Here is an 18,049-nt window from a genome sequence, read left to right as displayed (position 1 = left end):
CCTCACCCTTACCTTACTACCTCATCGCCGCTCTCCCACCAATACTACTTCCCATCGATGTCGCACACCACCAACCCATCAACACAAACCACCAGTACACTTGCACTCCACCAACCCACTACCGCTCATCACTAAATAAATTGATCCAAAATCGACTCACTATCCCGGTAACCCGAACTGTCCCATGAACTTGCGAATCTATATAATTAAACAGGTTCTGTGGCTTAGGTTAGGTTGATGTTTCTAACCCGTGAACATGAATACAAATATGGGTTGGGTTGGGTTAATGTATTTTGTCCCCCCAACCGGTGATCCACGAACCCAAACCCAACCCAAAAGCCACCCTATTTGAAGCTCTTTACGAGATAGAATCTCCTATAAAATTTGGACTACAAACCGCATGACATTAGAATCGACCATTACCTTTTTTTCCATAACAAATGTATTGATGTATGATAGTATTGCATCATACATATTCGATTCCATTAAGACCCTGTTTGACAAAAATAAGCTAGTTTATTGTTATTTACTGTTTTGTTAAGCCACAAAAGTAGCTTATTTTAGCTTATAAACTAGCTTATAAGTTAGTTTTTGATAACCTATTTTGAGATAGCATTTGATAAGCTTATGTAGCTTTTTCAAAAATATTTCAAATATACCCTTAATTATATTTCTTATTTTTTCTTTTAGTTATAAATCTAAATGCCCACTTATGTTATTTTACATTTGCAATAGAACTTATAAGCTACTTTTTACCAAACATTATTATTCATAAGCTAGATTATCAACTATCAACTTTCAAATAGTGTGCCAAATAGGGCCTAAATGTTTGATCCCTTGGGGCCTTGTGTGACATCCCCATTTTCACGGCCAGAAAAATGCCGATTTTGTTTATGCTTTATAAAAATCAGAGTACCTCTTTTAATGAAAATGTTGCGGAATTTGTTCCTAGAAAAACATGATAAATACGTTATCAAAGCATTTCCGAAGAAATGTATTTTTATTCATTTTAAAACATTGGGATGTCATCGTCAATGCATAAACATAAGCATAAACAGAACTTACATTCATTTACACTAGTGATCTACATCTCTTTTAAATCTCTCAGTGTAATGTAACTTCATATCGACACCTGTGATACAAATAAGCTTGAGTGGGTCAGGTTGGGAAACCTGGTGAGTACATAGGGTTTTCAACCCACAATAATATAATTATTATGTTTAAACCACAAACAATCAACCCCATTTACCCATCCCCATTATCTTCCTTACTCTCAAGGGTCTACCCTAAGAGTCATCTATTCGTTTATTCTGAAGTCCCTTGCTTCCAGGGTTATAAGGCCGGCACTAAGTCCATAGCTGCCAATGCACTAATTCCATAGCTGCAAAAGTTCCTTCATCGGGTACTAAATCCATAGCTACCAGTGTAGGTACTAAGTCCATAGCTACCAACGTTTATCTAACAGGTACTAAGTCCATAGCTACCAGGTACTAAATCCATAGCTACCAACACCTAACAAGTACTAAGTCCATAGCTACCTATGTTTACCTAATAGGTACTAAGTCCATAGCTACCATCGTTTGTCCAATAGGCACTAAGTGCATAGTTGCCGGTGTTTATTTATTGGGCACTAAGTTTATAGCTGCCAATGTTTACTCACATCATCTTTTATCTCTCATCATTCATCTACCCATGTTATACCCAACATATTTGTAGATATAAAATACGTATACAGTTTAAATCAGTTAAAACATGTATAAAAACATTCATCCAGCATAGATAGCAAGTATACAGATAATATGCACACATAGCACGTAATTTATATTAAATACTTCATATCTATGTGTAAGATGAAAGGGACTATGCACTCACTTGAAAGGTGGTGACTCGGAACTCGGACAGCGCTTCGTTATCTCAAAACAATTTTCCCTTGACAAAACCTAGTATCAATACCACTAGGGTTTAGTCTAACGTTAACCGCGACTAATTAATAGTCTAGCTATTATTACTATTATATAAGCGTTAAATAACACTCAATATAACTCATAATAATAGCTCAAATAATTATTTTAAGGACCTAATAACATTACTATAATTATTTAAAAGCTATATTAAAAATTGTGTAGGCGTAGCTCACTTACAGCGGGTTTTCTTAAAAATCGGGCTTTGCTCGGAGCAGCGTTTCCGAACCGAAAGACCCTTTTTCTCGGGACTCCGGGAGCCTCGGGGCTTCCTTCGGGTGCTAGGGGGTTTACCTAGACTTTAGGGATGGTTTGGGGTCTTAGAGAGAGAATGAAATTATAGAGAGAATGAAGAAATGAATGAGAAATCCGGAAAGGCTCGCATGGTATTTATAGGGTCGGAGCTGCTGGGAACGTGCTGTGCTCCTCGGACCTGCGCTGGGCGCTCCTCGGACGCATGGCGTTCAGTCAAGCTACGTGGGGCGTAGCTTTGGATAAGGTGGACAGATGGCGAAGCCTCGGTGGTGCGACGTGGGGCTTCCGAGACCAAGCGAATCCGAACGCGGGGCGTTCCTTCTACGCGCTGCGTAGCGATGCCAGGTGTCACCTATCTGAAGAGAGACCGTGCTCAGCAAGCGACGTCTGAGATTTGGCCACGTCATCGTATCTTGCATCAGATTTCGCAAATTGCACACTCGACTTTAAAAATTCGTAACTTTCACATACGAGCTCCATTTTCGACGTTCTTTATATCCACGCGTAGGCGGGACCGTACTCTACAACTTTCGTTTAGACTCCGTCGGGTAATTTTGACTTTATTTTAATTTTTTTATTTTTAACAGGCCGAGACAGGATTGGTCCGTTAAAAATTCATAACTTCTTCATCCGACGTCCGTTTTCGTCTGTCTGTTTATCAGTACGCTACTATTAACGAGATCTTCGATTCTCATTTAGGTTGTGCCGGCTAAAAGCCGCTCGATCTAATATTCGAACTTCGGGCTGTACACTACTAAGCCGAAACTTCGAAAAATCATAACTTCCTCATACGAAGTCAGATTTGGGCGTTCTTTTTATGGACGCTCTCGGTTTAACATATTCTACGACTTTCGTTTAGATCGCTAAGGCTAAAACTTCTCTATTGTAAATTCACTATTTACGCTTCCCGGTATCGTGCCGGTTCCGTCGCGAAACTTCGACGGGTCATAACTTCTTCGTTATAACTCGGATTTCGGCGTTCTTTATATGTACAGAACCCTTGAGACATATTCTACAACTTGGTTAAGATTATTTATTCTAAATAATCTTTTGTCGAAAAGTCGTTTTCGACCCCTATTATCTCCAGATTGACTAGCCCGGATCTACGGGCGTTACACCTTGGCATCCTCATTTTCCTAAATAATTGTTACACTTCCCTACCTCTGATAATCTCCCTTTTTTCTCTAGCGACATGTGAATCGAAGTTATATATGTTGTTATCCATCCCACCTCATACCATTGAATTTTTTAAAACCAGATTTGAATGTTCAATCAGTAGGTTCAACTTCATTTAATCAACCAAAGCTGCAGCGGAATTATAGAAAGTGATTGGGAAAATGAGTCAAAATTCTAGATAGAATAAGCAAGGGAGTAAGAGGTGAGCGGCTATTTTGTCGATTAGGTCTAGGGGGTAAATACCGTTATTGAATGACACTACTAGAAAAATGAGAAATACCTACGAAAATTTTCCGTAGGTAATTACCGACGGAATAGTGACGGAATACCTACGGAAAAAGATGCCCTAGTTTAGTAACGAAATTATGACGGAATAGCTACGGAATACCTACGGAACCACCCTTACATGCACCCATTAACTTTACCTACGGAATACCTACGAACAAGAAAAAATAAAAAAACAATGCGGGTGGGATTCGAACTCAGGCCTATTGTGCATCATGCCAAGTACATTACCAACCGGCCGGATATGCAACATCCAATTATAAATACTACTTAATTATTCTTATACAGTAATGTTTTTCGTTTCTTTTATTATTATTATTATTATTATTATTATTATTTATATTATTATTATTATTAATTCCATTATTGTTATTATTATTATTATTTCCATTAATATTATTGTTGTTGTTATTATTATTATTATTATTATTAATTCCATTATTATTATTATTATTTCCATTAATATTATTATTGTTGTTGTTGTTGTTATTATTATTATTATTATTATTATTATTATTATTATTATTATTAGTTTGGGTTGACCTAATTGGTACATACTTTTTCATCATTTGCATATGTCTAAGAGATGTCATCAATGCAAGTCCAATTATATGCAAAAGTCACAAAATGATGCGCACTATAGCGTGAAAAAATTACATGTATAGATCTACATACCACAAACGTTTCAAGTTCTCCCAAAGAACTTTGCTTAAATGCATGGACATACACATATATGAGTGTATGTTTATATGTGGGTGTATGTGTGCATATATGTATTTGTATGTATGTATATGTATATATTTGTATGTATATATGTGTTTGTATGTGTATGTGTGTACGCATATATGTATGTCTAAGTGTGTCTATGTGTATGTGTGTATGTATGGATGTATGTGAGTTTTAATGTGTTTATGTTTATGTGTATGTGTGTATGTATGGATGTATGTGTGTCTATGTGTGTCTATATGTGTGTATGTATGTATGTATGTATGGGTGTATGTGTTTCTAAGTGTGTTTATGTGTATGAATAGATGTGTATGTGTATGTGTGTATGTGTTCCTAAGTGTGTCTATGTGTATATGTGTATATATGTGTATGTGTATGTGTATCTATGTGTATGTGTGTGTGTATATGTGTGTGTGTGAAAGTAGTGCGGTAATGTTAAAGCATGAAATGTGTAACATATCGAAAGGTGCACATGGCTCTACACATGTAGATATTAGGTATAAGTTGGTGAAAGTGTAGATAATCATGTATAGTAGAGGTGCGAAAAAAACGAAGCGAAAAAAACGACGTTCGGTTCCCGAAATCTCGAAAATAAAGAAAATCCGTAGGTAATCCGTCGGAAAATAGCGACGAAATAGCGACGGATGGCTGTTTCCGTCGGTAATCCGTCGGTAATTACCAACGGATTTCCGACGGAAAAGGCCATCCGTCGCTATTTTCCGACGGATTACCTACGAATTTTCTTTATTTTCGAGATTTTGGGAACCGAACGTCGTTTTTTTCGCTTCGTTTTTTTCACACCTCTACTATACATGATTATTTACACATTCACTAACTTATACGTAAAATCTACGTGTGTAGAGTCATACACATACATACACACATATACCTTCAAATACATATTCACATACACATACCTGGACATACATAAACAAGTTGGTTAGTGATGTCGAAGGATTGCTAAACACTACAACTTTGACAAAATGCTTTCAATAGTTTAGTATAAATTTGGGAAAACATAGATAATCATCAACAATAGAGGTTTGAAAAAAACGAATCGAAAAAATGACGTTTAGTGCCCGAAATCTCAAAGATAAGGGTACCAAACGTCGTTTTTTTAATTCCGAAGCGAGCCACCTCGCCTGCGCAACCGCCACCTGCCTTGCCCTTGGTGCTGACGCGTGTCTCGCCCTCGCATACGACGTGTGTCCCTTCTCTTCCTCCTTCAGCCGAAGCCTCGCAGCCCTATATAAGGGAGGTGCGAACCCTCCCGGTTTTGGTTGGTATTTTCCATACTTTTTCACACTAAACTTTATTTTAAGCCACTTTTAACCCCCCGAAGCCCTGGGAACCTACCTAACACCCGAAGAACGTCCCGAAGTGCCCGAAGACCCCGAGAAATTTATATTTTCGGTTTAAAGCTCAACCCTCGCAAGGCCCAGTTTTCAATAAAGCTCCCAGTTTTCATTGAAGAAAGTTATTTATAGGAACGAAGTGCTGCTCAAATTACCATTTTAACCTCCAGTTATTTCTCGGTGAGTTCAATATATAGGAACAATTATATGTTATGTGTTATATGTGCAATATGCTTTCCCGTGTTATTCTGAATATGGATTTATACCTTTGGCCATGTTGATCATGACTCGTATAACTTCTGGTATTGGCTTTGAGCCTTTGGCCATGTAGAGCATGTCTCGTATCACTTCTGGTATTGGTATTATGTCTTTGGCCATGTAGAGCATGTCTCGTATAACTTCTGGCATCGACTTTGTGCCTTTGGCCATGTAGAGCATGACTCATATCACCTTTGGTATTGACATAGGGCTATGTAGGGCTGAAATCCCGTATATTCTAGCAAAATGATAATAAAAATTGAATATTTTATGTGCCACTTGGGCTGAAGCTTTATTGATGTATATGAAGTTGAAATTGTTATGTCTCATTGATTGTAAATCTTGAAATCAATCTATTGATTAATACGGAAAGCTTGTCGCATGATTAATACGGAAAGCTTGTCTCATGATTCAAGTAGGAGCCTTCAGATCTGGATTCTTTGCACCATTTCCAACATATTTAGGGTATAAAGTTATAACCTTGCTTATTTTTGGCTTAGATCTCTTCCTGGGTTCGTTTGTATGCTTTTAGCCATAGATGGGTGGTTGTTGGGGAAGTAGAAGTCCCAAGTGTTTATCCTTTTCAGATCTATGATCTTCATGAGCCCTTTTGGCATAAAGGTGCCAACTTTATGGTCCTAAGGGATTCATGCATTCATTAGTCATTCTTTTGTCCTCTTTTGAGCATGTGAGCTTCTTCTAGTCGTGAATGAGTGTAAAGTTGGAAAACTTTACGTGATCTTCTAGCCTTATGGGGTAAGATCTGCATATTGGAGTATTACCTTTGGTAATTTTGTGCTTCATGATTATGTCCTTACCCTTTTAAGCCTAGGGTTTGGGTTTTGAACCCATTTTGGTGGTTCCTGGGGGTAAAGTTGGAAACTTTACCCTTCTTGAAGTCATTTTAGTTAAGATTTGAGATATGAAAAAGATTAACGGTGCGAAAGGAGTTGTGCATTCCAAGGATTAAAGATGTGCATGAATCCCCAAATTTTTTAATAATATTAAGGATATAATAATAACAAAGTTTTAAGACGTGCATGAATCCCAAATAATAATAATAATAATAATAAATGTAATATCATTATTAATTATAAATATAATAATTTTAATAATATTAAGAATAATAATAACAAAGTTTTAAGTTTTCTAAATGTCGGTCAAAATCGGGAGCTAAAAATAATGGATTTTAACTTTTTTGGTTTACCCGCTTCCTTCCCCAAATTTTTTCTAGGTTTTATTAATTTCCCTCCCATACGATTCAGGCATCCCGCCTCCCATCTCCCACCTTTTCGATACATCCCAACTCCGACTATAACTCCGCCGATCTCCATTCCTCTTCCTTATATTTGACGTCGCTCCTCCGACTTCTCCTTCTTTCTCGTCGCCACCGATGTCTTCGTCAGTGATTCAACATCCACCATTGGTCCACCTCGCCGCACTGCTCCACCGAACTCTGCTATCCTCGCTAGAAACCCCCATCAGCAAAGAAAAAATAGGGTCTCGCGACTGTCAATCTCCCTTGTCGAAATCGGACCCTCAACCGTGTTCTCCTACTCTATCCTCTGCTATCGACATCATCGATCGATTCCACATCCATCACTGGTGAACCTTGCCGCCACCGCTCCACCAACACCCCACCCCGCTGGAAACCCTTATCAGTCCGCCTCTCTGCTTCTGTCTCTAATTTCTGATATTACAGGTAAATACCACACAGCCACTGTTCCGACGAGAACTCCCTACTTCTTGATTTTCAGCCTAGCACCTCTTTTTGTTGACTAAGGTAAAGATGTACATTCCAGGGATTAAAGATGTTGTGCATTCCAGGGATTAAAGATGTGCACCATTGACACTTGTAATTGCAGAATGAATCCTTGGAAAGGAGATGCAACGAGCTTACTTAGCTTTTGTAAGTAATCTTGATCAGATGAATCAATAAATAAAGTCATTTATCGTTCAACTGATTTTGCTCTTGCTGCTAATGTACTCTATTTTTTTTCATACATACACATCCCCACACATACATAGACTCACCCATTACTCAAAGTGCCTAAAGTAATTATGAAATTTTCTACAGGAAAGCTCCAAACTGAAGTTTGCTACTCTTCCTGCTTGTAAAATGAGTGGAGGGATTAAATGGGAGCAGGGTCGTATGGGGCTTGCATATCTGCAGGTATTGGCTCATGTTATTATTTTTTTTTCCAACTTTTCTTTATTTTAATCAAAGGATGTTTTGGAATTGTGTTTATCTTGTTGTTTTACAGAGAGACTGTGCTTATCTTGTTGCTGTTAACGATCAACTCATCTTTGTGGAGTACATTTTTTGGAACTTTGATAATTTGATTGTCTGTAGAGTAGATCCGGGTTTTGGAGGTTTTGAATTTTGATTATATTGCTTTTAACCTAGTCAAATTCATGTTTTCTTAGGCAAATTCATTCCTTATTTATGGGACAAACTACTTCTGATGCTAGATGCTGATAGGACAACCATAGTTGATGGAATGGATAAGCTTGAAAGCAGGTTGGTGTCCATATGTATTATTGTAAATGAGACCTGGAATCCAGATCCATATGTACACTATAATGGGAAAAATGTGAAAGTAGAACCTGTATTAGATTAAACATCTTCTGTAGATGCTATAAAATGATTTTTTTTTAATTATTTTTAAATAATTTGATAAGTGTGTTCCTCCAGGTGTTTTTGAATGTTATTCTTAAGATGCTTATATGTTTCTTTGAGTTTCATTTAGGTAATGAACAACGGAAGACCTTGCCATCACCATTCTGGCTAGAACCCCCCACCTCTGCACTTTCTGGCTAGCAACTCTTTATGTTGAATAAGGTAACATTTGATTCCCTCTCATTTTGCTTTAGTTATTACCAATCATTGCTTAAGGAACATGTTTTGCAGCCATTGTTACAAGGAGGCTACACTTTGTATTTGTTTTACCATCTTTGTGTAAAGTTGAGTAATTTTTTTTTTGAAGTAAATTAAGTACAAGGAATATATCCTACAAAGTAGGATAAGACAATTGAAATGCATTGTATTTGTTTGTATTTAAGCTACTTCTATGAAATACATTGAATATGAATATTATTATCAGTTTTAAAGACAGTTTTTTCTGCATTACCAGCAAAAATAACTGGATTTTTTTTTAAAAAGAAAAATCATTTTAGTGACGGAATACCTACGGAAAATCCGTCGGTAATTTGGGCTGTCGGTATTCCGAAGGTAATTAAGTCAATGTCAGTCAAAGTGGGCTCCGTTGGTAATCTGTAGGAAATCCGTAGCTATTCATTTCCGTAGGTAAATTATCTACGGAAAAATGGCGTCGGTATTCCGTAGGTAATCCGTCGCAATTCCGTCGCTAACATTTACCCACGAGCGATTATGCTACGGCCCATTTTCCGTCACAATTTTGTAGGTAACACCATGTACCTACGGAATACCTATGAATTTTGCGGTAGGTAATATCAGATTTTTTAGTAGTGTGAAGAGACGAGGGATTATGTGAATCACAGTATGATTTAGTGTCTTAGTTTAGTCTAAGAAATTGGGTTTGAATAGTTGCAGTAGGTTCGATTTTCTAGGTCGAATTGTTGTATAGAATTGGTTGATCATCGAGAAGAAAGTGGATGTGAGAGTGGCAGGATGTGAGAGATGTGTTATATATGGGTGGGCTATGTTTGTGTTTTCTACAATTAGAAATAAACAAAATACTAAATTAATTGAAAAACAATGATATAAGGGCATTGTAGTTCTTTTAAGTCTAGCAGAAACCAAAACCGCAAATAATACCATAATATTTGTTTAACTTGAAAAAAAAAAAGTTAGAAACCAAACATACATACATGAAACACTCATTTAATTATTGGATGATATAATATACAATTTAAGGAAGGGAATAAATAATTGAATGAGACCTACAAATAGTCCAAGTGTGTGTTATTTGAGAGGAAACCAAACATACATACATGAAACATTCATTTAATTATTGGATGATATAATATACAATTTAAGGAAGGGAATAAATAATTGAATGAGACCTACAAATAGTCCAAGTGTGTGTTATTTGAGAGGTCATGGTGTCTAGTCTTGGCCTCTTGGGGTACACAATTATTTGTATAACCAATGTTATTTCAACGGATAATTAATCTAAAAAATTACATTTTCTTCGGTAAATTCTAACGATTTAATTCCCACTGCCATCCATCCGTTGCTAATTTATGATCCTTTTACTATTGATATTTCGTTGATGTACGGTCGGCTTTCCGGAGGAGAAATTTCTATAGGAGAAAACATGCTTTCCCCGTTGTGTATTGTTGTCACAAAGAATCCAATTGTTCGTAAAGGATGAAACATATTCACATACCCTGTCATTTTTTGAGGTATATGTTTATGGAAAATCAACCCCTGGCCTGGAACTTTTGAAATACAAAGGCACTTAGTGGACAAGTATGAAGGAAAGTTTACCTTACGGCCGACATCGTCGACCTATAAATAAGTCAACTTGCATGATATTATGTAGAGAAAATTTTATATCAGGTTGCTTTTGGTGTCGTGTAACTTAATTAAAATCAGGTCTTGAAAAAGAAGGTCCTTGAAGTCTCTAGCGATCTATGTAGAAATAGTGTAAGAGTAATAAATGAATTGAAGGTTATAAATCACTTAAAAAATTACACTGCTACATAGAGTGGAGTTAGGACATTAATTAAAAGAAATGAATTTATTCTCCATTATTATTATTCTTTACACAAACAGGAAACACAAGACAAAAAATATGAATCACAATATAAAATGCTATAAAATAAATGAGGATAAACAACAACATCAGAGTAGACTTGATATATAGAGCTTCACAAAATGGCAACACACCTTATTATTCTCAATTATTATTATTATTGTCATTATTGTGCGAGACCTCGGCGCTTAAAGACTGGGATACTTTGTGGGAACTTAAAGAAATTATCGGGATCAACTTTAGCCTTGATTCGAATCAACCTCATGAAATTGTCCCTCTTCCAGTACCTCTCGCCCCAAACACTTGCTTCCATATAATTCGCAGCCCCAACACCGATATCCAGATCATTGTTATTGACATACGACTCCCTCGGGTTCTGTGACACATAAGGAGTCAACAACTCTTCTAAGCTTTGCAACCAAGCTAATCTTCTAAGCGATACAGGGGTTGTATCGTTAGCTTGACCTACAAAATTTACACTAGTAGCCAACAAGTACAAGGTTCCAGCTCTATGAGGATATGGTGTCGCTGTCTCTGAGTAGTCATCCATTCTTCCTCCAGCAGGAATGATAAGCAAACCACCCGACAAATCGTTTTCAAAAAACTTATTCCAGATTTCTCTCAATCCGGATATGGGGATCGGTTCTCGGACGAAGTTTGATTTAGTTTTGCTGTTTGACTTGGGTATGGCAGATCGGTTTGTAAGAATCTCAAGCGGGGTGGAGCTTGGCCTTCCAAAAAACACAAGTGTTGACTGGACACTTGTCATTTCCTGACAAATCTCTCGTGTAACACCGAGCTCTGGAAAAACTTTGTCCAACACCGGAAGCAATGTGTTGGTTGTGCCCTGATAAATTCCTTGGAAGATAATTCGTATGGTTTTCTGGGTGGTGTTGCCGATAAATTCCGAAGCCACTTGGGATCTTATGTACAAATTTCTATCTTCAAAAGTTGCAAGAGACTGATATTTATAGAAAAGTTCTGTTACACCTTGTTCGAGAGTTCTATTCACTATAAAGACAGTTACTTTTTCTGGAACAGGAACCAACTGCAACTTCCATGCAACAACGACTCCGAAACTGGAAGCAACACCTCCTCGAATCGCCCAAAACAAATCTTCACCCATCGACTTCCTATCAAGAATGTTTCCATTGACATCTATGATACGAGCATCCAAGACATTATCACCAGCTGTAGCGTATTTCCTTAATAGGTTTCCGGTGCCACCACCACCTATCAACCCGCTAATACCCACCGTCGGCCATGTACCTCCGGGGAAATACAAGGTGTTGTTGGACTTCTGTGCAATACTGTAGTAAAGTTCACCAAGCACAGCGCCTGTCCCCACCCATGCAGTACTGTTAGCTACGTCTATGTCTATAGATCTCATGTTGTTGAGATCGATCATAACAAATGGAACATCCGCAGTGTATGAGAGGCCCTCGAAGTCATGCCCCCCACTTCTGATCCTGATCTCGTACCCATGTTTCTTGGCACAGTGAATAGATGTTTGGATGAGTGATTCATCCGTAGGTGTCACGATGATTGATGGTCTAGGAGTGGAGGGTTTAAGGAACCTTGTGTTTTGGACTGCGAATTGCCAAATGGGTAGGAAAGAAGCATTGCCAGGGGTGTAAATGAGCTGAGAAATGGAGCTCGCATTGGTTGATTTGGATTCTACGCAGCTTATAAAATCTTGAGAATATGCAGATGAAAAGGAAAGAGCTAGAGTTAGAACCAAGAGGAAGACAAAAGATGTCTTCATGTTTAATTTGGTCAGTTTGATCTATGGCAATGACTGCCAAAAGCGTTTTAATTTATAAAACAGAGATGAGGATAAAACTGCCATTGACTTGGCTGCAAGTGTGAAAGAAAAATAAAACATGAACTTATAAGGTTAAATGTATATTTTTATTTATATCCGTTTTCATACTTTATATATTTATCACATCGTGTAATCTATGTTATTTGTTGAATATTCATATACTGCACAATAATGTCATAAATTGTATTATTACAAGTATGGTGTTGAAATATTCAAAATACGTCCAATATTTTAAACATGATATTATTATTATAAATTTTGTTTACCAAGACTAACATTATTTATAGGGAGATATTACTATTATAAATTTTATTTACGAAGACTAAGATTATATATATAAATAGATTAAAAACTTTATAGAATTAAACAAGACTTATTAAAAATCATATGACACGCTACAACAAACCTTTGACTTTCACATACAATCTGCTGCGTTGGTAATCCGGATATGATGGATCGCAATAAAGTTTCCGTATAGTCTTTGTAAGGATGGAGTAGCGATACAATTAATCTACCAATTAAATCAATGACCACCTAATCCCATATAATATGTTTTCCATACAATGAACAATTAAAAGTTTAAACAACCAAATTATGAATGATGAACAATCAAATTTTATAATATTTGCCGTTAAAAAAAATGAACAGAATGATGTAGGCACTTTTGGAGTTTATAAAATTATATAAGTTTTGCTTTTATAAAATATATAACTTTTGGTTTTATAAAATATAAAATGCAATTAAAATCAACAAACAACTAATAAATACATAAACTAAATAAAGGGATGTGTCTGTAGGTCATATTACAAATACGATGTTCAAATTATATTTGTCCTTGTACCCCGAAATTTTTTCACTAGTCGTTTTCGATAACCCATAGCCCATGGAGCGGTTTTACCCTCTATAGAAATCAATTTCCCGTGATCAACGCCTCCAGGAACCTATACAAAAACACCCCACAATCCCCGTTTCTGTCAATCTGTCTGGGGTCCTTTTAGGGTCATCTTGAAGCTCTCAAGTGGGATTGAATCAGTTGGTTCGGTACCCCAGTACTTGACTCCCACTAGCAGTTTGTGGATGCAGGCTCTCATACCTATAAACTAGTCCTCATTTTTCGAACAGTAGTCGCCCTTCCAATGAGTATCATATATAGTTATTTTGAATGTCTTCAAATCCAAAGCACCCAAAAACCAATGAGCTTGTGGTATATTGATTAGGATGTAAAGCTATAAAAAATGGTAGAAATAATAATTTAGTATATAAATACTCAGGTATTGTAATCCAAACAAAATTATACCGTATCACACTCTGCCCAAGCTGGGTAAACGGATCCATCAGCCATGTCACTCCAGTCAAATGTATCAGTGTTGAAAGCTGACGGCACAATCGTCCACCGAGCATCATCCGTTCTACGCTCTAGCAGTAATGAGATCCACATTATGATGTGCTGCCAATTAATTTTTTTTTTGTAGTAAAGTAAGTATTGTTAGTAGAGGTGTAGTATGTAATGAGCACATAATTATATTACTTACATCACATGACAACCATCATCCATGACTATCTGCATATAACTGTGTCCAAAACTCAATCGTAACAAAACCGGTCAAACAACTGTGACCAAACAACAGCGAACCATCCTGTTCTTTATATACACTATGTACGGTAGGCTCTAAAAGATTGTCCATCGGTGCTAGTTGTTGTCGTGTAACATCTTCCATCTTCATTTGTATCCAGACGGCTTATACCATATGGACATAATTTCTTGGCGCTTAGAAAGCCTAAGAGGTGATAGCGACGGTGTTTTGTATTCATCCCTCGGAATCTCTTTTACATCCGACGATTGAATACACGGAGACGGTTGCTCAGGGTTGTCATTCAGCGGCTGTTAGCGGATGCCTAACACATAATAAGCGGATGCCTAACACATAATAATGCTCCCATAAGTCATCGTCATCGTAGTATGTGGTACCAACATCTGGCATGACGAGTGCATGTACGGTTCAATATTGTACACTTGTAAACGATGCAAAAACATAACAACCATAAACGATGAAATAATTAAAAATGTACCTCCACCCCTTCGAAGTATCAACGTCATCTCCAGGAGTTTTATTGATAAGTTTTAGAACCATGACTAAATTAGCGTCATGCTCTGCTAAATGCTGATCTTGTGACCTCAACTGCTCGCGACAATTAAATTAACAATTAAATTTCTAAAAAAATATTAGTAACTATAAGTAATTATAATCATGTTATGAATTATTATTTAGTGAATGACTATTGGATTCCTCATATTCCCCCATCACTTTCCATAATTAGTGAGCATTATAACAAACATTATTATGAATTTTATGAGTGTAGTTACACACCACTATAATGAGCATTCATAACTTACCTCACCTTTCATAACTTACCTCACCTTTCATCTTCTTTGTCTAATATAAATAGTGAGTATTATGTATTATAAAGTTTGGTTTTTTTACCACAGGTGATGAAATAAAGTTCTTTACAATCTCATTTTCTACTTTTTTCTACAATTTAACTTCATATTTTATAACACGTTATCAACATGAGTTTACCATAGAACTCTAACTCCTTATCGCTCTTGTCATTTTTAGGTATGTATTTTTTTATAAGTTCACATATACAATGCTTACACGTTATTTTATGAATTTTTTTACCTAAAATTATATGGTGAAACTATAACTGATAAAGACATACTAAAGAAAACCTTATCTACTTTTCATGCCACTAACATGCTCCTACATCAGCAATATCGTGAGAAAGTTTTTTTTAAATATTTTGCATCAATCTCATGTCTTCTTGTGGCTAAACAAAACAATGAGCTATTGATGAAAAATCACCAATCAAGCCCGACCGATTCTAGTCCATTCCCTGAAGTGAATGCAACATCATATAATCATAATAGTCATGGGTCTAACCAAGGTCGTGGATGTCATCATAATTATCATAAAAATAACAATATTACAAGTAACCACCAGAAGTTGGAAAATAACAAAAACCCACTTCCTAATGAAAAAAGTGATCAAGACAAAAAGAAAGTTGAAAATATTTTTCACCGATGTGGAATGACCGGTCATTGGTCTCGTACATGCCGCACTCCAAAACGTTTTGTTGATCTTTATTAAGCTTATCTAAAATATAAAGAAAAATAAAATATCGAAACAAGTTCTATTCAAAATGATTTTCATGAAGATTAACCAGAAATGACACATTTTGATGTTGCCGATTTTCTTGTCTACCCAAAAGGGACAAGTGGTGTTATGTATAGTGATAGAAGAAAAATATGTAGTTTTGTTTCATGTCATTTATTATGTTTTTATGTCATATTTATTTCATGAGAAACAAGTTCTATTCAAAATGATTTTCATGAAGATTAACCAGAAATGACACATTTTGATGTTGCCGATTTTCTTGTCTACCCAAAAGGGACAAGTGGTGTTATGTATAGTGATAGAAGAAAAATATGTAGTTTTGTTTCATGTCATTTATTATGTTTTTATGTCATATTTATTTCATGAGAAATGATGTCGTCACATTCTTCTCAAAGTAATAAAATATGACTTTATTTTTCTAAGTCGAATGCTTCATATGTTTTATTTATTAATGAAAGAGAAATATGGATATTCAAAAAAGAAATGAGGAATATATATGTCTTGCACACAGTGCAACAACACATAACATTTTTAATAATGAAAAATATTTTGCTTACTTATCAATTGGATAAGAAAATGTTAATACAATAACGGGTAGTGCAAAAACTGATTGAAGGCTCTGAAAGAGCGAATATAGTATTACCACAAGTGACAATAATTACAATCGGTGATGCATTATTTTCTTCCAAATCACCAAGAAATTTATTAAGTTTTAAGGATATTCGGTCTAACAGATATCATATTGAAACAACTAATGATAGTAATAAAGACTATCTCAATATTACAAAATGATATCGGGTAAGAAAAGTCTTTTGGAAAAATTACCTGTATTGTCCTTCGGATTGTATTATACAAATATTAGATTGATTGAATCTCATGCTATTGAAAATAAAATGTATGATAACACCTTCAAAGTTTCACATGACCGATTGGGCCATCCCGGATCAATTATGATGCACAAAATAATTGAAACTTCAAGTGGTCATTCCTTGAAAAACCAGAAGATTTTTCAAGATAATGAATTTTCTTGTGCTCCATGCTCTTAAGGAAAATTAATTTCATGTTTCTTAGAAAGAATTCAAGGGGATATATGTGGACCAATTCATCCATGGTGTGGACCATTTAGATATTTTAGGGTTTTAATTGACACATCAACTAGATGGTCACATGTATGCTTGTTGTCTAGTTGTAATCTCTCTTTTGCAAGATTACTTGCACAAATAATCCGCCTAGGGGCACATTTTCCAGGTTAGCCAATTAAGAAAATTCCACTTGACAATGTTGGAGAATTTACATCACAAGCTTGTAATGAATATTGCATGTCAATTGGGATAACTATTGAACATCTTGATGCACATGTTCATATGCAAAATGGTCTAGCTGAGTCGTTAATAAAACACCATCAATTAATTGCAAGACCATTACTAATGCATTCTAAACTTCCTACATCGACATAGGGACATACAATTTTACATGTTGCATCACGTATATGCATCTGGTCAACTAGTTATCATAAGTTCTCCCCTATTCAACTGATTTGCGGTCAGGAACCAAATATTTCCCATCTAAGGACGTTTGGATGTGCAATTTATGTACCCATCTCTCCACATCACCGCATACAAATGGGTCCTCAAAGAATAATGAGGATATATGTTGGATATGAATCTCCATCTTTAGTAAAATATTTAGAACCATCAACGGGAAATTTATTTACAACTAGATTTAACGACTTTCATTTTGATAAATTGGTTTTTCCAAAATTAGGGGGAGAAATAAAGAAGCTAGAAAATAAAATTTCTTTGAATGAATTATCACTTTCAGTTTTAGATTCTCGTTCAAATCAATGTGAATTTGAGTGAAAAAGATAATTCATTTACAAAATAAAAAAATCAATTTTCAAATACATTTATTGGCCCTAAGAGAGTAACAAAGTGTCATGTACCAGCTATAAATGTTCCAACTAGAATTGATATCCCAGAAGGAAAAATACAACCACAAATGAATCTAAGGCATGCCTGAAGCGTGGAATACCAACCGGTTCCAAATATAAAAATCATTGAAAACAAGAAGGAGCAAATATAATTGATGGTTTAAAAGAGAAAATAGAATCTCTTGAAAAGATTAGTGAAGCTCTAGAAGAGCCTAATGACACAACAAAAGAAACTAATGTACCTGAAAAAATGAAAATAAAGAGATCTCAATAAATTATGTCATGACAGGAATAAGATGAAACCGAAGTAAGACAGACGTCCATGATAATTTTTCTTATCATGTTGCACGTGAGATTATG

The 18,049-nt window shown here is 35.8% G+C and overlaps 1 long non-coding RNA gene and 1 pseudogene across 8 annotated transcripts; one reads left to right on the top strand and one right to left on the bottom strand.

Annotated features, from left to right (window-relative positions):
* The first annotated feature begins 7,222 nt into the window (after positions 1-7,222).
* On the top strand, positions 7,223-9,119 carry LOC145154765 (uncharacterized). Of its 8 annotated transcripts, none has more exons than XR_013735275.1 (6): positions 7,223-7,718; positions 7,819-7,925; positions 8,094-8,189; positions 8,281-8,330; positions 8,444-8,537; positions 8,767-9,119. It is a non-coding gene; the product is annotated as an uncharacterized LOC145154765 (long non-coding RNA). The 8 variants fall into 8 exon arrangements; XR_013735258.1 differs by having other exon boundaries at positions 8,281-8,361; XR_013735235.1 differs by having other exon boundaries at positions 8,281-8,537; positions 8,767-8,858; positions 8,928-9,119.
* Positions 9,120-10,724: 1,605 nt separating this feature from the next.
* Positions 10,725-12,569, bottom strand: LOC145154749 (tetrahydroberberine oxidase pseudogene; annotated as a pseudogene).
* Positions 12,570-18,049: the final 5,480 nt, after the last annotated feature.

Source organism: Lactuca virosa, chromosome 1 (assembly GCF_052849685.1).
Source record: "Lactuca virosa cultivar CGN04683 chromosome 1, Lactuca_virosa_CGN04683_v6, whole genome shotgun sequence".
Taxonomy (NCBI): domain Eukaryota; kingdom Viridiplantae; phylum Streptophyta; class Magnoliopsida; order Asterales; family Asteraceae; genus Lactuca; species Lactuca virosa.
The sequence above is the reverse complement of the archived record's forward strand: the minus strand, read 5'-3'. Positions and strand labels throughout refer to the sequence as shown.